Source organism: Aotus nancymaae, unplaced genomic scaffold (genome assembly GCF_030222135.1).
Source record: "Aotus nancymaae isolate 86718 unplaced genomic scaffold, 86718_ANA_hifiasm-v0.15.2.pri h1tg000009l, whole genome shotgun sequence".
NCBI lineage: Eukaryota > Metazoa > Chordata > Mammalia > Primates > Aotidae > Aotus > Aotus nancymaae.
The window spans coordinates 12,981,207-12,997,944 of NW_026988420.1; the positions used below are offsets into that span (position 1 = coordinate 12,981,207).

A 16,738-nucleotide genomic window follows, 5' to 3' on the forward strand; every position below is an offset into this window, starting at 1 on the left:
TTACATGAGTACTTGGGCAACATACATTTACATAAGAAAATATTTAGGATGGACTGTCAAGATGGCCAAATAAGAACAGCTCCAGTCTGCAGTTCCCAGTGAGATCAATGCAAAAGGCGGGTGATTTCTGCATTTCCATCTGAGGTACCCAGCTCATCTCACTGGGACTGGTTGGACAGTGGGTGCAGCCCACAGAGGGTGACCTGAAGCAGGGTTGGGTGTTGCCTCACCTGGGAAGCAGCACAAAGGGTCAGGGAACTCCCATCCCTTGCCAAAGGATGCCATGAGGGATGTGCTGTGAGGGATGGTGCATTCCGGCCCAGATACTGTGGTTTTACCATGGTCTTGCAACCCACAGACCAGGAGATTCCTTCAGATGCCTATACCACCAGGGCCCTGGGTTTCAAACACAAAGCTGGGTGGCAGTTTGGGCAGACATCCAACTAGATGCAGGAGTCTTTTTTTCATATCCCAGTGGTGCCTGAAACACCAGCGAGGCAGAACTCTTCACTCCCCTGGAAGGGGGCTGAAGCTAGGGAGCCAAGTAGTCTACCTCTGTGGATCCCATCCCTACAAAGCCCAGCAAGCTAAGATCCACTGACTTGAAATTCTCGCTGCCAGCATAGCAGTTGGCAGTCAACTTGGGACACTTGAGCTAGGTGTGGGGAGGGGCATCTGCCATTACGGAGATTTGAGTAGGTGGTTTTCCCCTCACAGTGTAAACAAATCCTCCGGGAAGTTCAAACTGGATAGAGCCCTCCACAGCTCGGCAAAGCCATGGTAGCCAGACTGCCTCTCTAGATTCCTCCTCTCTGGGCAGGGCATCTCTGAAAGAAAGACTGCAGCCCCAGTCAGGGGCTTATAGATAAAACTCCCATCTCCGTGGGACAGAGCACCTGAAGGAAGGGGCGGCTGTGGGCACAGCTTCAGCAGACTTAAATGTTCCCACCTGCCGGCTCTGAAGAGAGCAGCAGATCTCCCAGCATAGCAGTTGATCTCTGCTAAGGGACAGACTGCCTCCTCAAGTGGGTCCCTGACCCCTGTGCCTCCTGACTGGGAGACACCTCCCAGCAGAAGTCAACAGACACCTCATACAGGAGAGCTCTGGCTGGCATCTGGGGGTTCCCCTTTGGGATGAAGTTTCCAGAGGAAGAAACAGCCAGCAGTCTTTGCTCTTCTGCAGCCTCTGTTGGTGATACCCAGGTAAACAGGGTCTGGAGTGGACCTCCACAAGCTCCAGCAGGCCTGCAGCAGAGGGACCTGACTGTTAGAAGGAAAACTAAGAAACAGAAAGGAATAGCATCAACATCAACAAAAAGGATGTCCACATGAAAACCCCATCTGAAGGTCACCAACATCAAAGACTAAGGGTGGATAAATCCATGAAAAGGAGGAAAAAACCACAAAGATTGCAAATTCCAAAAACCAGAATGCCTCTTCTCCTCCAAAGGGTCACAACTCCTCGCCAGCAAGGGAACAAAACTGAATGGAGAATGAGTTTGACAAATTGACAGAAGTAGGCTTCAGATGGTGGGTAATAACAAACTCCTCTGAGCCAAAGGAGCATGTTCTGACCCAAGGCAAGGAAGCTAAGAACCTTTAATAAAGGTTAGAGGAATTGGTAATTAGAATAACCGGTTTAGAGAAGAACATAAATGACCTGATGGAGCTGAAAAACACAGCACGAGAACTTTGGGAAGCATACACAAGTATCAATAGCTGAATTGATCAAGCAGAAGAAAGGATATCAGAGATTGAAGATCAACTTAATGAAATAAAGCGTAAAGACAAGATTAGAGAAAAAAGAATGGAAAGGAATTAACAAAGCTTCCAAGAAATATGGGACTGTGTGAAAAGACCAAACCTACTTTTTATTGGTGTACCTGAAAATGATAGGGAGAATGGAACCAAGTTAGAAAACACTCTTCAGGATATTATCCAGCAGAACTTCCCCAACCTAGCAAGACATACAAATTCAGAAAATACAGAGAACACCACAAAGATAATCCTCAAGAAGAGCAACCCCAAGACACACAATTGTCAGATTCACCAAGGTTGAAATGAAGGAAAATATCTTAAGGGCAGCCAGAGAGAAAGGTCAGGTTACCCACAAAGGGAAGCCCATCAGACTAACAGCAGATCTCTCTGCAGAAACCCACAAGCCAGAAGAGAGTGGAGGCCAATGTTCAACATTGTTAAAGAAAAGAATTTTCAACCCAGAGTTTCACATCTAGCCAAACTAAGCTTCATAAGCAAAGGAGAAATAAAATCCTTTACAGACAAACAAATGCTGAGAGATTTTGTCGCCACCAGGCCTGCCTTACAAGAGCTCCTGAAGGAAGCACTAGACATGGAAAGGAAAAACTGGTACTAGCCACTCCAAAAACATACCAAATTGTAAAGACCATCAACACTATGAAGTAACTGCATTAACTAATGGGCAAAATAACCAGCTAGCATCATAATGACAGGATCAATTTTATACGTAACAATATTAACCATAAATGTAAATGGGCTAAATGCCCCAATTAAAAGACACAGACTGGCAAATTGGATAAAGTATCAAGACCCGTCGGTGTGCTGTATTCAGGAAATCAATATCATATGCAAAGATACAATTAGGCTCAAAATAAGGGGATGGAGGAATATTTACCAACCAAATGGAAAGCAAAAAAAAAAAAAAAAAAATTCTGATAAAACAGACTTTAAACCAACAAAGATCAAAAAAGACAAAGAAGGACATTACATAATGGTAAAGGGGTCAATGCAACAAGAAGAGCTAACTATCCTCAATATGTATATGCACCCAACACAGAGGCACCCAGATTCATAAAGCAAGTTCTTAGGGAACCACAAAGAGATTTAGACTCCCACACAATAATAGTGGGAGACTTTAACACCCCACTGTCAATATTAGACAGATCAATGAGACAGAAAATTGTCAAGGATATTCAGGACTTGAACTCAGCTCTGGATCAAGCAGTCCTAATAGACATCTACAGAGCTCTCCACCTCAAAGCAAGAGAACATACATTCTTCTCAGCACCACATTACACTTATTCTAAAATTAACCACATAATTAGAAGTGAAACACTCCTCAGCAAATGCAGAGAAATGGAAATAATAACAAATCGTTTCTCAGATCACAGTGCAGTCAAGTTAGAACTCAGAATTTAAAAACTCACTCAAAACTGCAAAACTACGTGGAAAGTGAACAGCCTATTCCTGAATGACTTCTGGGTAATAACGAAATTAAGGCAGAAATAAATAAGTTCTTTGAAACCAATGAGAACAAAGACACAACATACCAGAATTTCTGGGACACAGATAAAGCAGGGTTAAGAGGGAAATTTATAGCACTAAATTCCCACAGGAGAAAAAGGGAAAGATCTAAAATTGACACCCTAGCATCACAATTAAAAGAACTAGAGAAGCAAGAGCAAACAAATTCACAAGCTAGCAGAAGATAAGCAATAACTAAGATCAGAGCAGAACTGAAGGAGATAGAGACACAAAAAACCCTTCAAAAAAATCCATGAATCCAGGAGCTGTTTTTTTGAAAAGATTAACAAAATAGATAAGACTGCTAGCCAGACTAATAAAGAAGAAAAGAGAGCAGAATCAAATAGACACAATAAAAAATGATAAAGGGGATATCACCGCTGATCCCACAGAAATACAAACTACCATCAGAAAATACTATAAACACCTCTATGCAAATAAACTAGAAACTCTAGAAGAAATGGATAAATTCCTGGACACATACACCCTCCCAAGACTAAACGAGGAAGAAGTCGAATCCCTGAATAGACCAATAACAAGTTCTGAAATTGAGGCAATTAATAGCCTACCAACCAAAAAAAGCCCAGGACTAGACAGATTCACAGCTGAATTCTACCAGAGGTACAAAGAGGAACTGGTACCATTCCTTCTGAAACTATTCCAAACAATAAAAAAAGAGGGACTCCTCCCTAACTCATGTTATGAGGGCAGCATCATCCTGATACTGAAACCTGACAGAGATAAAACAAATAAATTTCAGGAAAATATCCCTGATGAACATCAGTGTGAAAATCCTCAATGAAATACTGGCAAACCTAATCCAGCAGCAGTCCTGATTTATTGACAAACTTATAAACAGAATTTTAAGCTTCTTTGGTATTCTTTTGAAATGTTAAATTTGACAGAAAGTAAACACAAAAGGGAGAAGTCTGTGGCTCTCAAAATGCCAAAAAGGACATCTGTTGTCTGTCTGTATGGTGGATCACTAACCCCTGGTGCACTTTGCACAAATGTTTTAAGTATTTACCATTAGGCATTTTTTTAAAGTTATGTTTTACTGAGAGCTACAACTCAGGAAGGCAAGTGAAATGTAAGATAATGATTAAGCCACATTTAACACTTTTTGAAAACATGGGTCAGGACAATGAAGCAGTATGATGCCATATATACTTTTAAACAACAGCCATGCTAACATAATGACAAATTAATTATGCTATATTTTTAAAAGCTCTTCATGAATTACTTAAAATAACCATGTATTTACTTTCCTTTGCCAGCAAGAGGAAACATTTTATTTTAATTTTTAAAAATGTATTCTAAAAACATAGTTAAGGCTTTAACCTTTTTCACTCTTTCCCAATGTATTCCTAATACTGTGCCCTTAACTTCCAAAGCTAAATAGTAGTTTCTCAAGTGATTTGGGAGACTTGACTTCATTATTCAAAACTGAAATTATTTGGTTTGTTCTAAATGTACTTTGCTTCTCAGTACATCTATTTTTCCATTACTTTTCAAGTCATCTGGGCTTAATTACTGAGCATTTTCTCCTTTTCTTTCTCAGTAGTTTGATAGCATCCTGTAATTTTTTTTAAAGCTGTCTCTCAGATTTATTATATTATTTTAAAAATCTGATTTATTACACTTCCCTAGAACAGATCATCATCTCTCTGTAAGTAATTTGTCTGAGGTCACCCAGTTGGCATTTGAACCCATATTGATTTGATTCCAAATTCCATGTTGGTTTCTAGTAAAGGTCTTTGTCACTGTACTACATTCTTTCTGTTGAATCATTCACACTGTTTTTATTACCTTTATAATATGTAATCAGGCATATGGGACAGTGTAAAAGGGAACAATATAAATAGTAAGTTAATTTTATTCTAAGTGAAAACATAATACGTATGTGTATTTTTTTATCTTGAGTAACACAGTAAGTGTTTTGCCTAGGAGCTAACTGGTAACAAGAAAGGGAACAGTAACATTTGTTGACCAACTCCTTTGTGCAGTTCACTGTGACTATTGGTCTCATTTATTTCTCAGGAAGAAGTATTAAAAGACGTTACAAAAATGAGCAAACTATATTATAAAAGTAAATGCTAGTATGTGTATATGTTTCATTCATGTAACTCCTAGAAATAAGACTTTACTATAAGTGTTTTCAGAATCCATAATAATTTGGGTCGAAATTAGTTATTTGGATCAACTTTCAAGGGAAGGGGTGAGAATGAGGTGAGATGATCATCTAGATTGTTTTCATGGACTGAAATGTTAGAACTGAGGTTTTATTATTGTTTTACTCTTTCTCTGTTTTTAGTAAAAGATTCCAGGTATGCCTAAACTCATCTTCTATACAAATGAAAAACTGTAATGATAAAGAAGGGAAATAAAGGAAGGCAATATCTTAGAAATAAATTTTTTATGGTGACATTATTTTTCTACTAGTGAACTAATAATTTAAAGAAAAATTTTAAGATATAGATAAGCAGAAAGAATACAAACAAAAATAAGATAGTAATTTAACTCATATGAATAATCATCCACTGACGTGGAATTAGATGATTGCTTAAAAATCTAGGAATATAAGCTCAATGTAATAAAATAACTATTTCTTCTTCATCATTGTTAAGGATTAATAAGGCATTAAATGGGTTTTCATATGGGTTCTCATGTTTGAAAAAAGGACAACAATAAGAAAACCTAAAGAAACTGAGATAACTGTTATAATTCAATGCAGGTATTCTGTATTAACTGTTTATGTAAGCCTGAGTTCTTTATTCAGATCTGTTTATGATTTTAAACATAAAGTTCTTTTGATTTCTAAACCTTTGCTCAAGTGACTTCTAGTACCTGAATCCTATGTCTGACCCCTAAGTCTATTTTTTTCTCTATGCATCTGTCCCCTTCTTTAATCTTAAAACATTCTGACACATGAAAAATTGCCAGTTTACTGTAGAGAAGTATTCATGACTTGTCTATTCATGTCACCCCTCCCTACCACACCATCCATATTATACATATTACCCATTCATTTTGTTCATTAATTGGCACAAAGGACTAAGAAATTCAGGGATTTTCAAAATAAAAAACAAAAGTCTAACAACTCAGGAATGTCCTGTAGATAGCCCATAGAAACTTAGTTTAGGAAGCAGTGCTCATCACTTGCTTACTTTGCTTACTTCTTTGGAAGCTTGTCTGTCATGATACAGATGATCATCAAAATAAGTCTCACTTATGTGTGTGACATTTCAGTGTAGATGTAATAATAGGTAATGTTTTTGCATATGTCCTGTTACAGTGTTTTTGCATAGTTAAAAGTGCTTAAGTGTATTAACTCATAACTTCTCACAACTCTATGAAATAGATTCTGTCATTATCACTGTTTCACAGATGAAGAAATTGAGGCATGGGAAATTGAGAAACTTTCCCTTTTCCACAAAACTAGTTTGCAACAGAGGCAGAATTTTAACTCAGGCTATCTGGTTCCAGAGACTATACTCTTAGCCTCTGTGTTGACTCTCAGTGTGTAGTTGTTTACTGTTTGGTATGTGCATCGTCACGATTAGTTTATTTGCTCATGTTTCATCTGTGTTTGTATCTTTCTCTATGCTATAGCAAAAAGTGCCTGGACTTTGAATTAGCAGATCTTATATAATATTCACAGAAGCCTGGAAGGGTAAACATTGCTATTCCTCTTTTATAGATAAAGAGATCTGAGGTCCAGAGATGTCATGTAACTTGCTTTGGTGTGATTGTGAGCAAATTATGTCTGTATCTCAGGTTTCCTTGTGAGTAAAATAGGGATAACTTTCAGATTTGTTGTGAGGAATATATGAGCATGTATGAGAATAGTAATTAGAAACATAACAATTAATTGTTAGTACGCTTTATTCCTCCTCTTCCTCTATACAGTGATTTCTTAAGAATAGAGAACTGAGGATACAGTTCCATAGTATTAACCTGTTTATCTTGGCTTACTATAAGTACAGAGAATTTTTCTCTTCTTTTGAGGTACCCCTCCTCCCCCATCACCTTCTCAAAATGGAAAAAGTTCAGGGGAAAAAGGCATCATGGGACTCCAGCGTTATTAAGTGTGGGCACTGTTCACTGTTATATTGCAGTTGGAATTTGTTATATTGCTTTAGTTATGATTCATGTCAGTAATTACCCTGAGGGTGGTGTTAGTTCACTATTCAAGTACAAACAGGAAGGGAAGTAGCAATGGTAAAAGAATAACTAAGAAATATTCTCTGTATTTAACCTGTGGGGTGGAAGCATATATACTTTTATTCAGAGAATTTTATAAAGAGTCATGATGTTTGATAAACACTTGAATTTAGATTTAGAATTTTCAGCTTAGAAACTTATAGTCATATCTTAACTGGAATTGTGAAGAAGAGCTCTGGAATTCTGGATATGCAAGAAACAAAGAAGAGAAATAGGAGAAATTGATCCTAATTAGTGTAGCTTCTGAATTTCTGCAGCAAAATAAAAGGCTGTTATTAATTATTGAGTTTACTAAAATTTTAGAACTACTCTAAGGCAGTTATTCTTAAATCATCTAAGCTTACTTACCTTTAATTATAAAATAGGACAAATTTTTGGCATTTCATTTTCCTAAATATTTATAGCATGTTTTAAAAACTCTGAACTGTCACAACCCAGTCTGTTTCAACATACATGTTTGTGTGTTGTTATTAATTTACTTAATTGGTTCTTCATATTTTCCACTTTTGTCAGAAATGGCCAAATATCAAAGATATTTTTGGTGTCTTTTGTAAGAGCTACATTTAGAACATGGTAAGGAAACATAGAATAGGAAACAGCTGGTTTTGTGTCTTAGCCTTTCAAAAAGCCTTCTCTTACTTTGCTAAGTTTCAGTGTTTCTTGCCTCCACTAAATATAACAAAAAATTTATCTTTAAGATTTCAATTATATTCTTTAAGAATTCTTCAAAGACTAACATAAATCTGTCATGCTATCTTTTAAGTCTGGTCATTTTTATCATGATGCCCTTTTCATATTTTAAGATAATTTAATTTTCTAACCGTTTTAAAATTTACATATTAAGTACTGATAGTTTTTAAATTAGGGTTTGTCATTTTTTTCTTTTAAACATTAAAGTGAAAAAGGTGGAGAAGTGACATTACTTGTCTTTTACATGAGTCATAAACAAAAATGAACATAGGATTCCCTAATCCATTACTGAACTTACTGTCTGTTCTTGAAAATACAAATTTTTGCATAATCTTTTTCATAGGAATATTGGGCACTTTTAATAGTATACACTTTTAGATTAGCATCTGATTAAGTTGAACCCACATATTTTAACAGGGTCTTCTGAACATAAACTTTTGCACATTTCAATTCCAATTAAGAATAAATGGCCTGGGGAAGGGATGGACATACTGGTAAAGAAATCCCTTGTAGAGAAGATTGATTGATTGATTGATTGATTGATGAGTCTCTGTGTTTTCCCGGGCTGCTGTGCAGTGACACAATCATAGCTCACTGAAGCCTTGAACTCTTGGGCTCAAGTGACCCTCCCACCCAAGCCTCCCTAGTAGATGTGATTACAGGTGTGAGCCAACACACCAAGCTAATTTTTTTAATTCTTTGTAGAGATGGGGTGTTGCTGTTGCCCAGGCTGGTCTCAAACTACTGGACTCAAGTGATCCTATTGTATGGACCTCCCAAAGTGCTGGGATTAGTCATGAGCCGCCACTCTTGGCCTAGAGAAACTGTGTATATGTGTCCTTTGCTTGTCCATTTTTTCCAAAACACAGGTCCATTTTTTCCCCTTGTTTTAAGCAGCTAATATTATATTGAATCATGTGTTTTTCAGTCTTTTTCATCTCAGGAAGTCTTATCAGACCACAACATAAAGTATAGTAATTTTTGTCCAATAATTTTGACCACTAGCAAAAATTACCTATATGACATATGAACCAAATGGTATAATTTTTTAGTGCTAAGTCTTAAGTAATATTCATTTTTATTTAAATAAACTGCTTCTGTTCATAAAGTACCATATATAAAACATTTTTTCCTAAAAACCCTAAATTTTAGTCCAATGTGAATATTTTATCCTGGTATAATAAAATGAAAGTTTTTGTTTTAAAATAAAGAATTGTAAATTATTTGTAGTTTTATGTCCTCTTAAAATATGAGCTAACAACTGGTAAATTTTGTGTAACTTTGACTGTGCAATTGCGTTTAAAAATGAGACTATTTCTTATTTATAATGAGATAATGGAACTTAGCCCATCAGAATAGCACTGACCACACACTTACATCTCCTTTCTCCCCACAACCCTACAGAAGTGACAAAAAAGACACATACCAGGCCAGGCACAGTGGCTCACGCCTGTATTCCTAGCACTTTGGGAGGCTGAGTCAGGTGGATCACAAGGTCAGGAGTTGGAGACCAGCCTGGCCAATGTGGTGAAACCTCATCTCTAATAAAAATACAAAAAAATTAGCTTGGCATGGTGGTACGAGCCTGTAATCTCAGCTACTAGAGAGGCTGAGACAGGAGAGTTGCTTGAACCTGGGAGGGGGAGGTTGCAGTGAGCTGAGATTGTACCACTGCACTCCAGCCCATGCAACAGAGCAAGACTGTCTCAACAAAAGAAAAAAGAAGACACATACCACAGTGGGGTGAAACCCAGCAGTACTTAGACTGTGAAGCAGAAAAACTATGGAGGGAGGTGAAGGAGTTGATTCATTTTATTAGTACAAAAAATAAATTAAGAGTATATTGATGGCTACGATAAAGGAGAGAAAACCACAGCACACAACACCCCCAGGAAAAGGGTCTGGTGAAAGTAAAAGTCTTAGCACCCAAGCTCAAAGTAGCAGATACAGAATGTGGGGCAATAATCAGGAAGGTTTTCTGAAGTGCTATTTGGCAATATTCCTCAAACTTGAGCATGCATCAGAATCACCTGGAGGGCTTGTTAAAACACACATTACAGATTGCTGGGCCCAGCTACAAAGTTTCCAATGTAGGGTCCAAGAATTTGTATTGCTGATATGTTTCCAGGTGACACTGATGCTGCTAGTCTGGGTACTACACTTCATGAGCAACATTTTAAGAACATGAAACACCTGGACCAGTCCCCCATCTAAAGCCATGCCAGCCTATGAGAATGAAGAAAATGCACCTCTGTAGTCACAGTTACTTGAGAGGCTGAGGTGGGAGGATTGCTTGAGCCTGGGAAGCTGAGACCTCATTGAGCCGTGATTGCACTACTGCGTTCTGGTCTGGGTGACAGAATGAGACACTGTCTTAAAAAGCATCTTCCTCTTTACTAATGAATTACAGAAAGATACCATCTGGGTACAGCACCCTAGCAGAGTTTAGGCTGCACATGCTATTGTGCAGTCCACAAACGATACAGATATAAGCCTTCCCTGCCTTCAGATTTTGTGTACACTTACACAAGGCTAAGGTTTCCTGATGGTGCCAAAGGGAGAAGCAGAAAAGAAACTGAAGTAAACCCAGAGTTCTGTGACAGACCTGAAGAAAAAGAAGTAGGAAAGGCAATTTTTCCTAGGAGGAAAACACAACAAACTATTGTACTGGTAGGCTATATAGTTCCTTACTTTAGTATTTTCAGGTACCTCAGTTCAATATTTATCATTGCCATAAGAAAGACCAGAGAAAATGGAGAAGATAAAATAATTAAAAAGAGCGGAAAAAAAAAATTCCAAAGCTAGCAAAAACAAGGCGGCTTCAGATGGAACAAGCCTATAGTGTCAAGCATGGTGAATGAATGTGGATACATGTTGGTGAAAATTCAGAATTCTAAAGATAATGAGAAAATTTTAAAAGCTTCCAGAGAGAAAAAGCAAGTTATTTCAGGGGAATAAGATCCAGATCAGCACTGAAGTTCTCACTAGGAATACTGGATATTTTGTAACCTAAAATTTGTCTAATATGACAGCAAAATGAAATTCGGAAATGCAAGGACTCAGAATTTTGAAATGAAATTACTAGGAAATATGCTTTAACAAAATGAAAAAAGAATCCAAAAAAGGGGAAATCATGGGACCTAATAAAGAGTGAAACTATCACACCAGTGCAGAGAGAAAAATGGAAAAAAATCCTAGGATTCAACAAGCCCAGAAAATTGTTCCACATGAGAAGTCAGATCATTTCCTTAAGAATGGCTTCACCAACAAAATGGTTTCTTTTAGCATTTGTATAACCTTATCTAAATGGTGAAAATTTAACAAATACAGTTTAAAGTTGATAAGTAATAAGAGTAATAATGAATTCGTGTATTAGCAAAAGAAATTTTGCCTTTTTTTCCTTGGGCTTTTGAAGAATTTTAAGATTCATTCTAATTGTTGAGACCAGTTATGTGCCAGACACTAAAATAAATGAAGTTCTAGGGTGTTTTTCCCCCCATCCTTGTTGGCCCACAGTTTTGACTACATATAACAGGAGATGGCACACACAGCCCACAGACCGTGAATTTTATTGGAACACAGCTACTTTATTCATTTATGTATTGTCTGTGGCTGCTTTTACACTGCAGTACAAAGTTGAGAAGTTGCAACAAGACAGTATAGCCTGCAAGCCTAAAATATTTACTATCTACTTCTTGAGAAGAAAGTTTGTCAATACCTGATATAAAACATTAATATGTTTCTTAAAGTGCAAACTATACAAAAAGGTATAATCTGAAAAATATCATATTCTTTGATATTTCTTCTATCCCATTTTCCACCCCATCCCTTGTTTTTTGGTTTATTCTTTCCTGTGTTTCTTTTTATAAAAATAAGCAGGTATACATGTTTAATTTTGCCTTTTTCTTATACAAAAGGTGGCACACTATGTGTGCTCTTTTATGCTTTGCTTTTTTTCATTTAATACTACCTTCTGGAAGTCACTCTGTATTAGTTTAAGAGATATTTCTCATTATTACAGCTGCATAGTACTGTATTATGTATATATACTACAGTTTGTTCAACTAGTCTTCTATGATTGGACATCTAGGTAATTTCCAGTATTTTGCAATTTCAAATATTACCACAATAAATGTGTGTGTGTATGTATGTGTGTGTATGTGTGTGTATGCTAGTATAAATGAAATTGTGTTTTCAAGACACTGGAAGTGAGAATGCTGGGTCAAAGGGGAAATGTGTGTGTGTATTTATGTGTGTGTTAGATATTGCCAAATTCCCATCCATAAGGTTTGTACCATTTTTCATTCCCACCAGCAATTTCTCCATGAAGTTTGCTGTCCAAATTTTGCCAAGTAATGACATTAAAATTTATATGAAGGTGCAATTTCTCCATGAAGGTTGCTGTCCAAATTTTGCCAAGTAATGACATTAAAATATTCTTCTCATCTATTATCACCATCATTTAAAAAAAGAATTTCTCCCAGTTTTATAAGGGAGAAAGGACAAACCAAAAAAAAAAAGGATAAGAAGAGCCCTTTAAATTGTATAAATATAGTTCTTATTCTGATTATTTTTCTCTTCTTGTTGAAGACAAATGCATCTCTACCCTGTCAGACGAATCTTTACTTGATCATGTCTCTCCTATCTTGAAATTCTTCAAGACTTTCCACAACTTCTCAGCACTTAACATGGTCTTAACATGGCCTATAAGAATATGTAAGATGTCAGCCCTATATCTCCAGCCACTCTGAATGTTTTAATCCTTTTAGTATCCAAGTTCTCTCCCACAGGGCCTTTGCCTGTGGTGCTCTCCTTGCCACCATTAAATAACTAGACAAGTAAAACAACAAAAATTAAAAAAAACCTGGGTTCAGCCAGGTGCAGTGGCCTGCACCTGTAATCCCACCTGTTTGAGAGGCTGAGGTGGGAATATTGCTTGAGCCCAGCAATATTGCTCCAGCCTGGGCAATATAGCAAGACCTCATCTTTCTATTAAAAAAACAAACAAACAGGGTTCTTACCCTGGCTCTACCTCAATTTGTTATGTGACATTGTATCTGTTCTTTGGTCTTATAATTTCTCAGTGTCCTCAGCCTAAGGTGTAGTTATATCTGATGACCATCAGGCCCTTTCTGTTCTAAGTTGTAAATGTTCCAGAAGCCATTTTGATAGGACGATAATGGAACTTAGCACATTTACTCCATGGCTACTAACTGTCACTCTGCTGTAAGTATATAATACATAATTGTTTGTCACAATTACTTAAACTTTATTTAAAAAATATCACTTGAAATCTATTATGAGTAAACCAAGTTTTGTGAAAACTGATTATTCAATTTTTGAATTATACTCATTCTGGGGTTCTATCTTTTGGATTCTGTTTTTAACACTGCTTTTCAAATGAAAGAGGTAATTTTGTACCCTTTTAAGAGGTTATTGTAGTAAATCTATTGGGAGCAGGAAAAGGGCAAGGCAGGAGGGGCTTAATGCTATCATTTTAAGGTGATAAAAAAGAGAAGTTTACCTGGAGTTAATTTCCTATTCTTTTATTAACAGGTCTGTTGCCTTGTTTAACTGACATTCTTTGTAGTTTTATAAAACTGACTGATATAAAGTAAAAATGAGAGAAAATAGAAATTTGAGAATTAGAGATTTTAGGAGTATATACATGTTGATCTCTGAAAAATGTTGCTAAATAGGTAATATTGTTGATTATTAAATAATCTGATCAGTTTAGATCTCAATATGTTCTACGTTAAGTTCGTTCATTAGTTCCTTTTAATTTGTAATTTATTTCTTAGAAGCCATGTTATAAATTGGTAATTCAGTTTTCAGGAAAGCCCCAGAAAGCTTTTTTAAAAATTTATTTTTGGAGTCTTTAAGAGTGCATCCCTGCCTAAGCACTGTTAATAAAATTGTTTATACACAAAAATTTATTCACAACTAAGAACATTTGTGACATCCAGAGTTGAATTGGCATTTAGGCACTAAAAATGTTTAGGTGTTGGAAGGTAGTAAAGCTTCTTCTAGGCAATAGTAACTTAATATATTGACAAAAGACAAAGTGCTTGGTTCATCAGGGGTCCAAAATTATAGGACCAAAATGCAGTCACTTCAGATTCTTAACTATGCACCATTCATGAACCAAATGTTTCTCAGATGGGAATATGAAGTTTGCTCCATTTTCTATCTTCTATTTCTCAATTTAAATACCAATGTCTATAATTAGGATATCTTTAAATACCAATATCTATAATTAGGATTTATTCTTCCAATTTCCTTTTGGTGTTTTGAACGTAGAATATTAAGGTTTGTTGATAACTCCTTAAGTAGTATGTTCAGTTTAATTTTTGGTGAATATATTATATACAATACCTATTTTTTATGCTTTTTTTGGTAAACTAGTTACTTGATATTTTCTCAGAAAAGATGATTTCTAAATTCAGAAATTACTAGGGTGCTGGAAAACCATTTTTCCACACCTGAAAAATTTTCTCAGCTTACTCTGTTCCTTTGAAGGGAGTTAATGTGAGAAGGAAGATTAGTCAAATCATCTACTGTTTTATGAAAATGTTAAAAACAGTGGGCACGGTTTCTGTAGGGGGGCTTAGTGCTATCTTTTTAAAGTAATAAAAAGTAAAATCATCAGAGTTCTAATATTAATATAGATTTTTCTGAGTAAAGAGGGAAGGGAAGAGAAAACTCTCAGAATATATAATTTACCACAAAGTATAGCACTAACAAAGGAAAATAAATTTTGTTCTGGTACACTTTCTGTCCATAGGTAAGAGTTACTCAGTATTTGAAGTTCTAAATGAGAAAACTGTGTTTGTTATCTGTGATATACTGCTTTATGAAGAATCTTACAAAACTTTTGATTCATTTATCTTCCTGTTGACAGGAGACACCAAATGTTTCTTTATGAACATAGTAATAATAACTATTTAATGACTGTTTTACTTGTTTTTTTTTAAAGTTATATTCATGCTTTGTGATCTTGCCTTAAGTTTTACTCACAGATCTTTAAGCTGAGGAGAGTTCTGAAAAATCTCAGTAACAGAATTCTTTACCCCTTTCCCCAAGATCAGTAAATTAGTAGTTGCTTTTCATCTCAGTATGTATAAGAATGTAGTGTGTTTTTATTGACTGAAGTGTGAATCAAATAAAGGAATTTTAGGTCAATGGAAGAAAACGCATTTATATTATGTCTATACTTCTATATAAAGGACCATAGTTAGTATCTTCACTAGGTTTTTTTTTTTTTTTTTTTTTTTTTTTTTTTGAAGATAGGGTCTTGCTCTGTCGTCTGTGCTGGAGTACAGTGGTGTGATCATAGCTCACTGTGACCTGAACCTCCTGGGCTTAAGGCACTAAGGATGTGTTTTGCTTTAGGTTTATCTAAAGGAAACCATGTATCCAAGAAAACCCCCCACTGTTATTTTATTGAAAGTAGGTTAAGCTGTCCAGCAAATGATTGTGATTTTTCTGAAATCATTGCAGCTCAAACCCAGAGAATAGCAAAAATCAAATTTATGTCTTAAAAGAGTTATTTGTTCAAGCTATATTCAGGACTTGAAAGATTAAGACTGTAAAAATCAGATAGGTTGATGCTGAATTTATTGCGTGTCCTTTTTCTTAAATACAAGGCATTCTTTTTTAGTTAACTTTGAAGAACTGCTTGAATTTTTTTAAAAAAGAATATGTCAGATAATAAAAAAGTTTTAGTGTACTTGGTACTTTTTTTCTAAAGTATACCTCAGAGCCATACCTGTTTTATGTTTAGTGAAATGAAAATATAGTTTTGTTTAGTTATTTGGCCTTGTAGTTTTGCTGCTTTATAATATGAGGAACGATGTCTTTAATAAATCATTTTGATGTACAGTAACATGTTGCCTACTTGAAATGTTTTCAGCTATCCAATATTTGGCTTAAAATGGTCAGAAGAGTGAAGGAAAAGAAAATATTTACAGTCATGTACCACATAACAGTGAATGACCGCATATATGATGGTGGTCTCATAAGATTATCATACTGCATTTTTACTGTACCTTTTCTATGTTGAGATATATTTAGATACAAAAATACCATCATTTTACAGTTGCCTACAGTATGCTGTACAGTAGCATGCTGTCTAGGTTTGTAGCCTAGAAGCAATAGGGTATAACATATAAGCTAGGTGTGCAGTAGTGTATACCTTCTGGGTTGTATAAGCACATACTATGATGTTTGCACAATGACATAATTACCTAAGCAAGTATCTAAGCAACACATGACTCTATTACTTTCTAAATGCCAAGTCCTATGTTTCACTATCTCTGGTGTTTCTCTGACCTAACATATTTAAAATGTAAGTTCTTGATTGTGATGTAAGTGCACCTTTAAAATATACCTCTGATAGTATTTTATTTTTTTGCTAAGTAAAAATTTAGCAAAGTAACATTTTATTAGTTTTCTCCCTCTCAATTTTTGTGGCATACATCATTTTGAAATTGGGCACGTTATATACAGAAAATCAAAATAGTAACTTCAAAGCATGCCATAT

General features: G+C 35.7%; 2 protein-coding genes across 3 annotated transcripts in view; one reads left to right on the forward strand and one right to left on the reverse strand.

Annotated features, from left to right (window-relative positions):
* RB1 (RB transcriptional corepressor 1) overlaps positions 1-16,738 on the forward strand; it is a 160,941-nt gene that overhangs the window by 88,498 nt on the left and 55,705 nt on the right. The gene's annotated exons all lie outside the window — the stretch shown is intronic.
* Positions 1-16,738, reverse strand: part of LOC105725923 (large ribosomal subunit protein eL8-like) — a 68,202-nt gene that overhangs the window by 49,697 nt on the left and 1,767 nt on the right. The gene's annotated exons all lie outside the window — the stretch shown is intronic.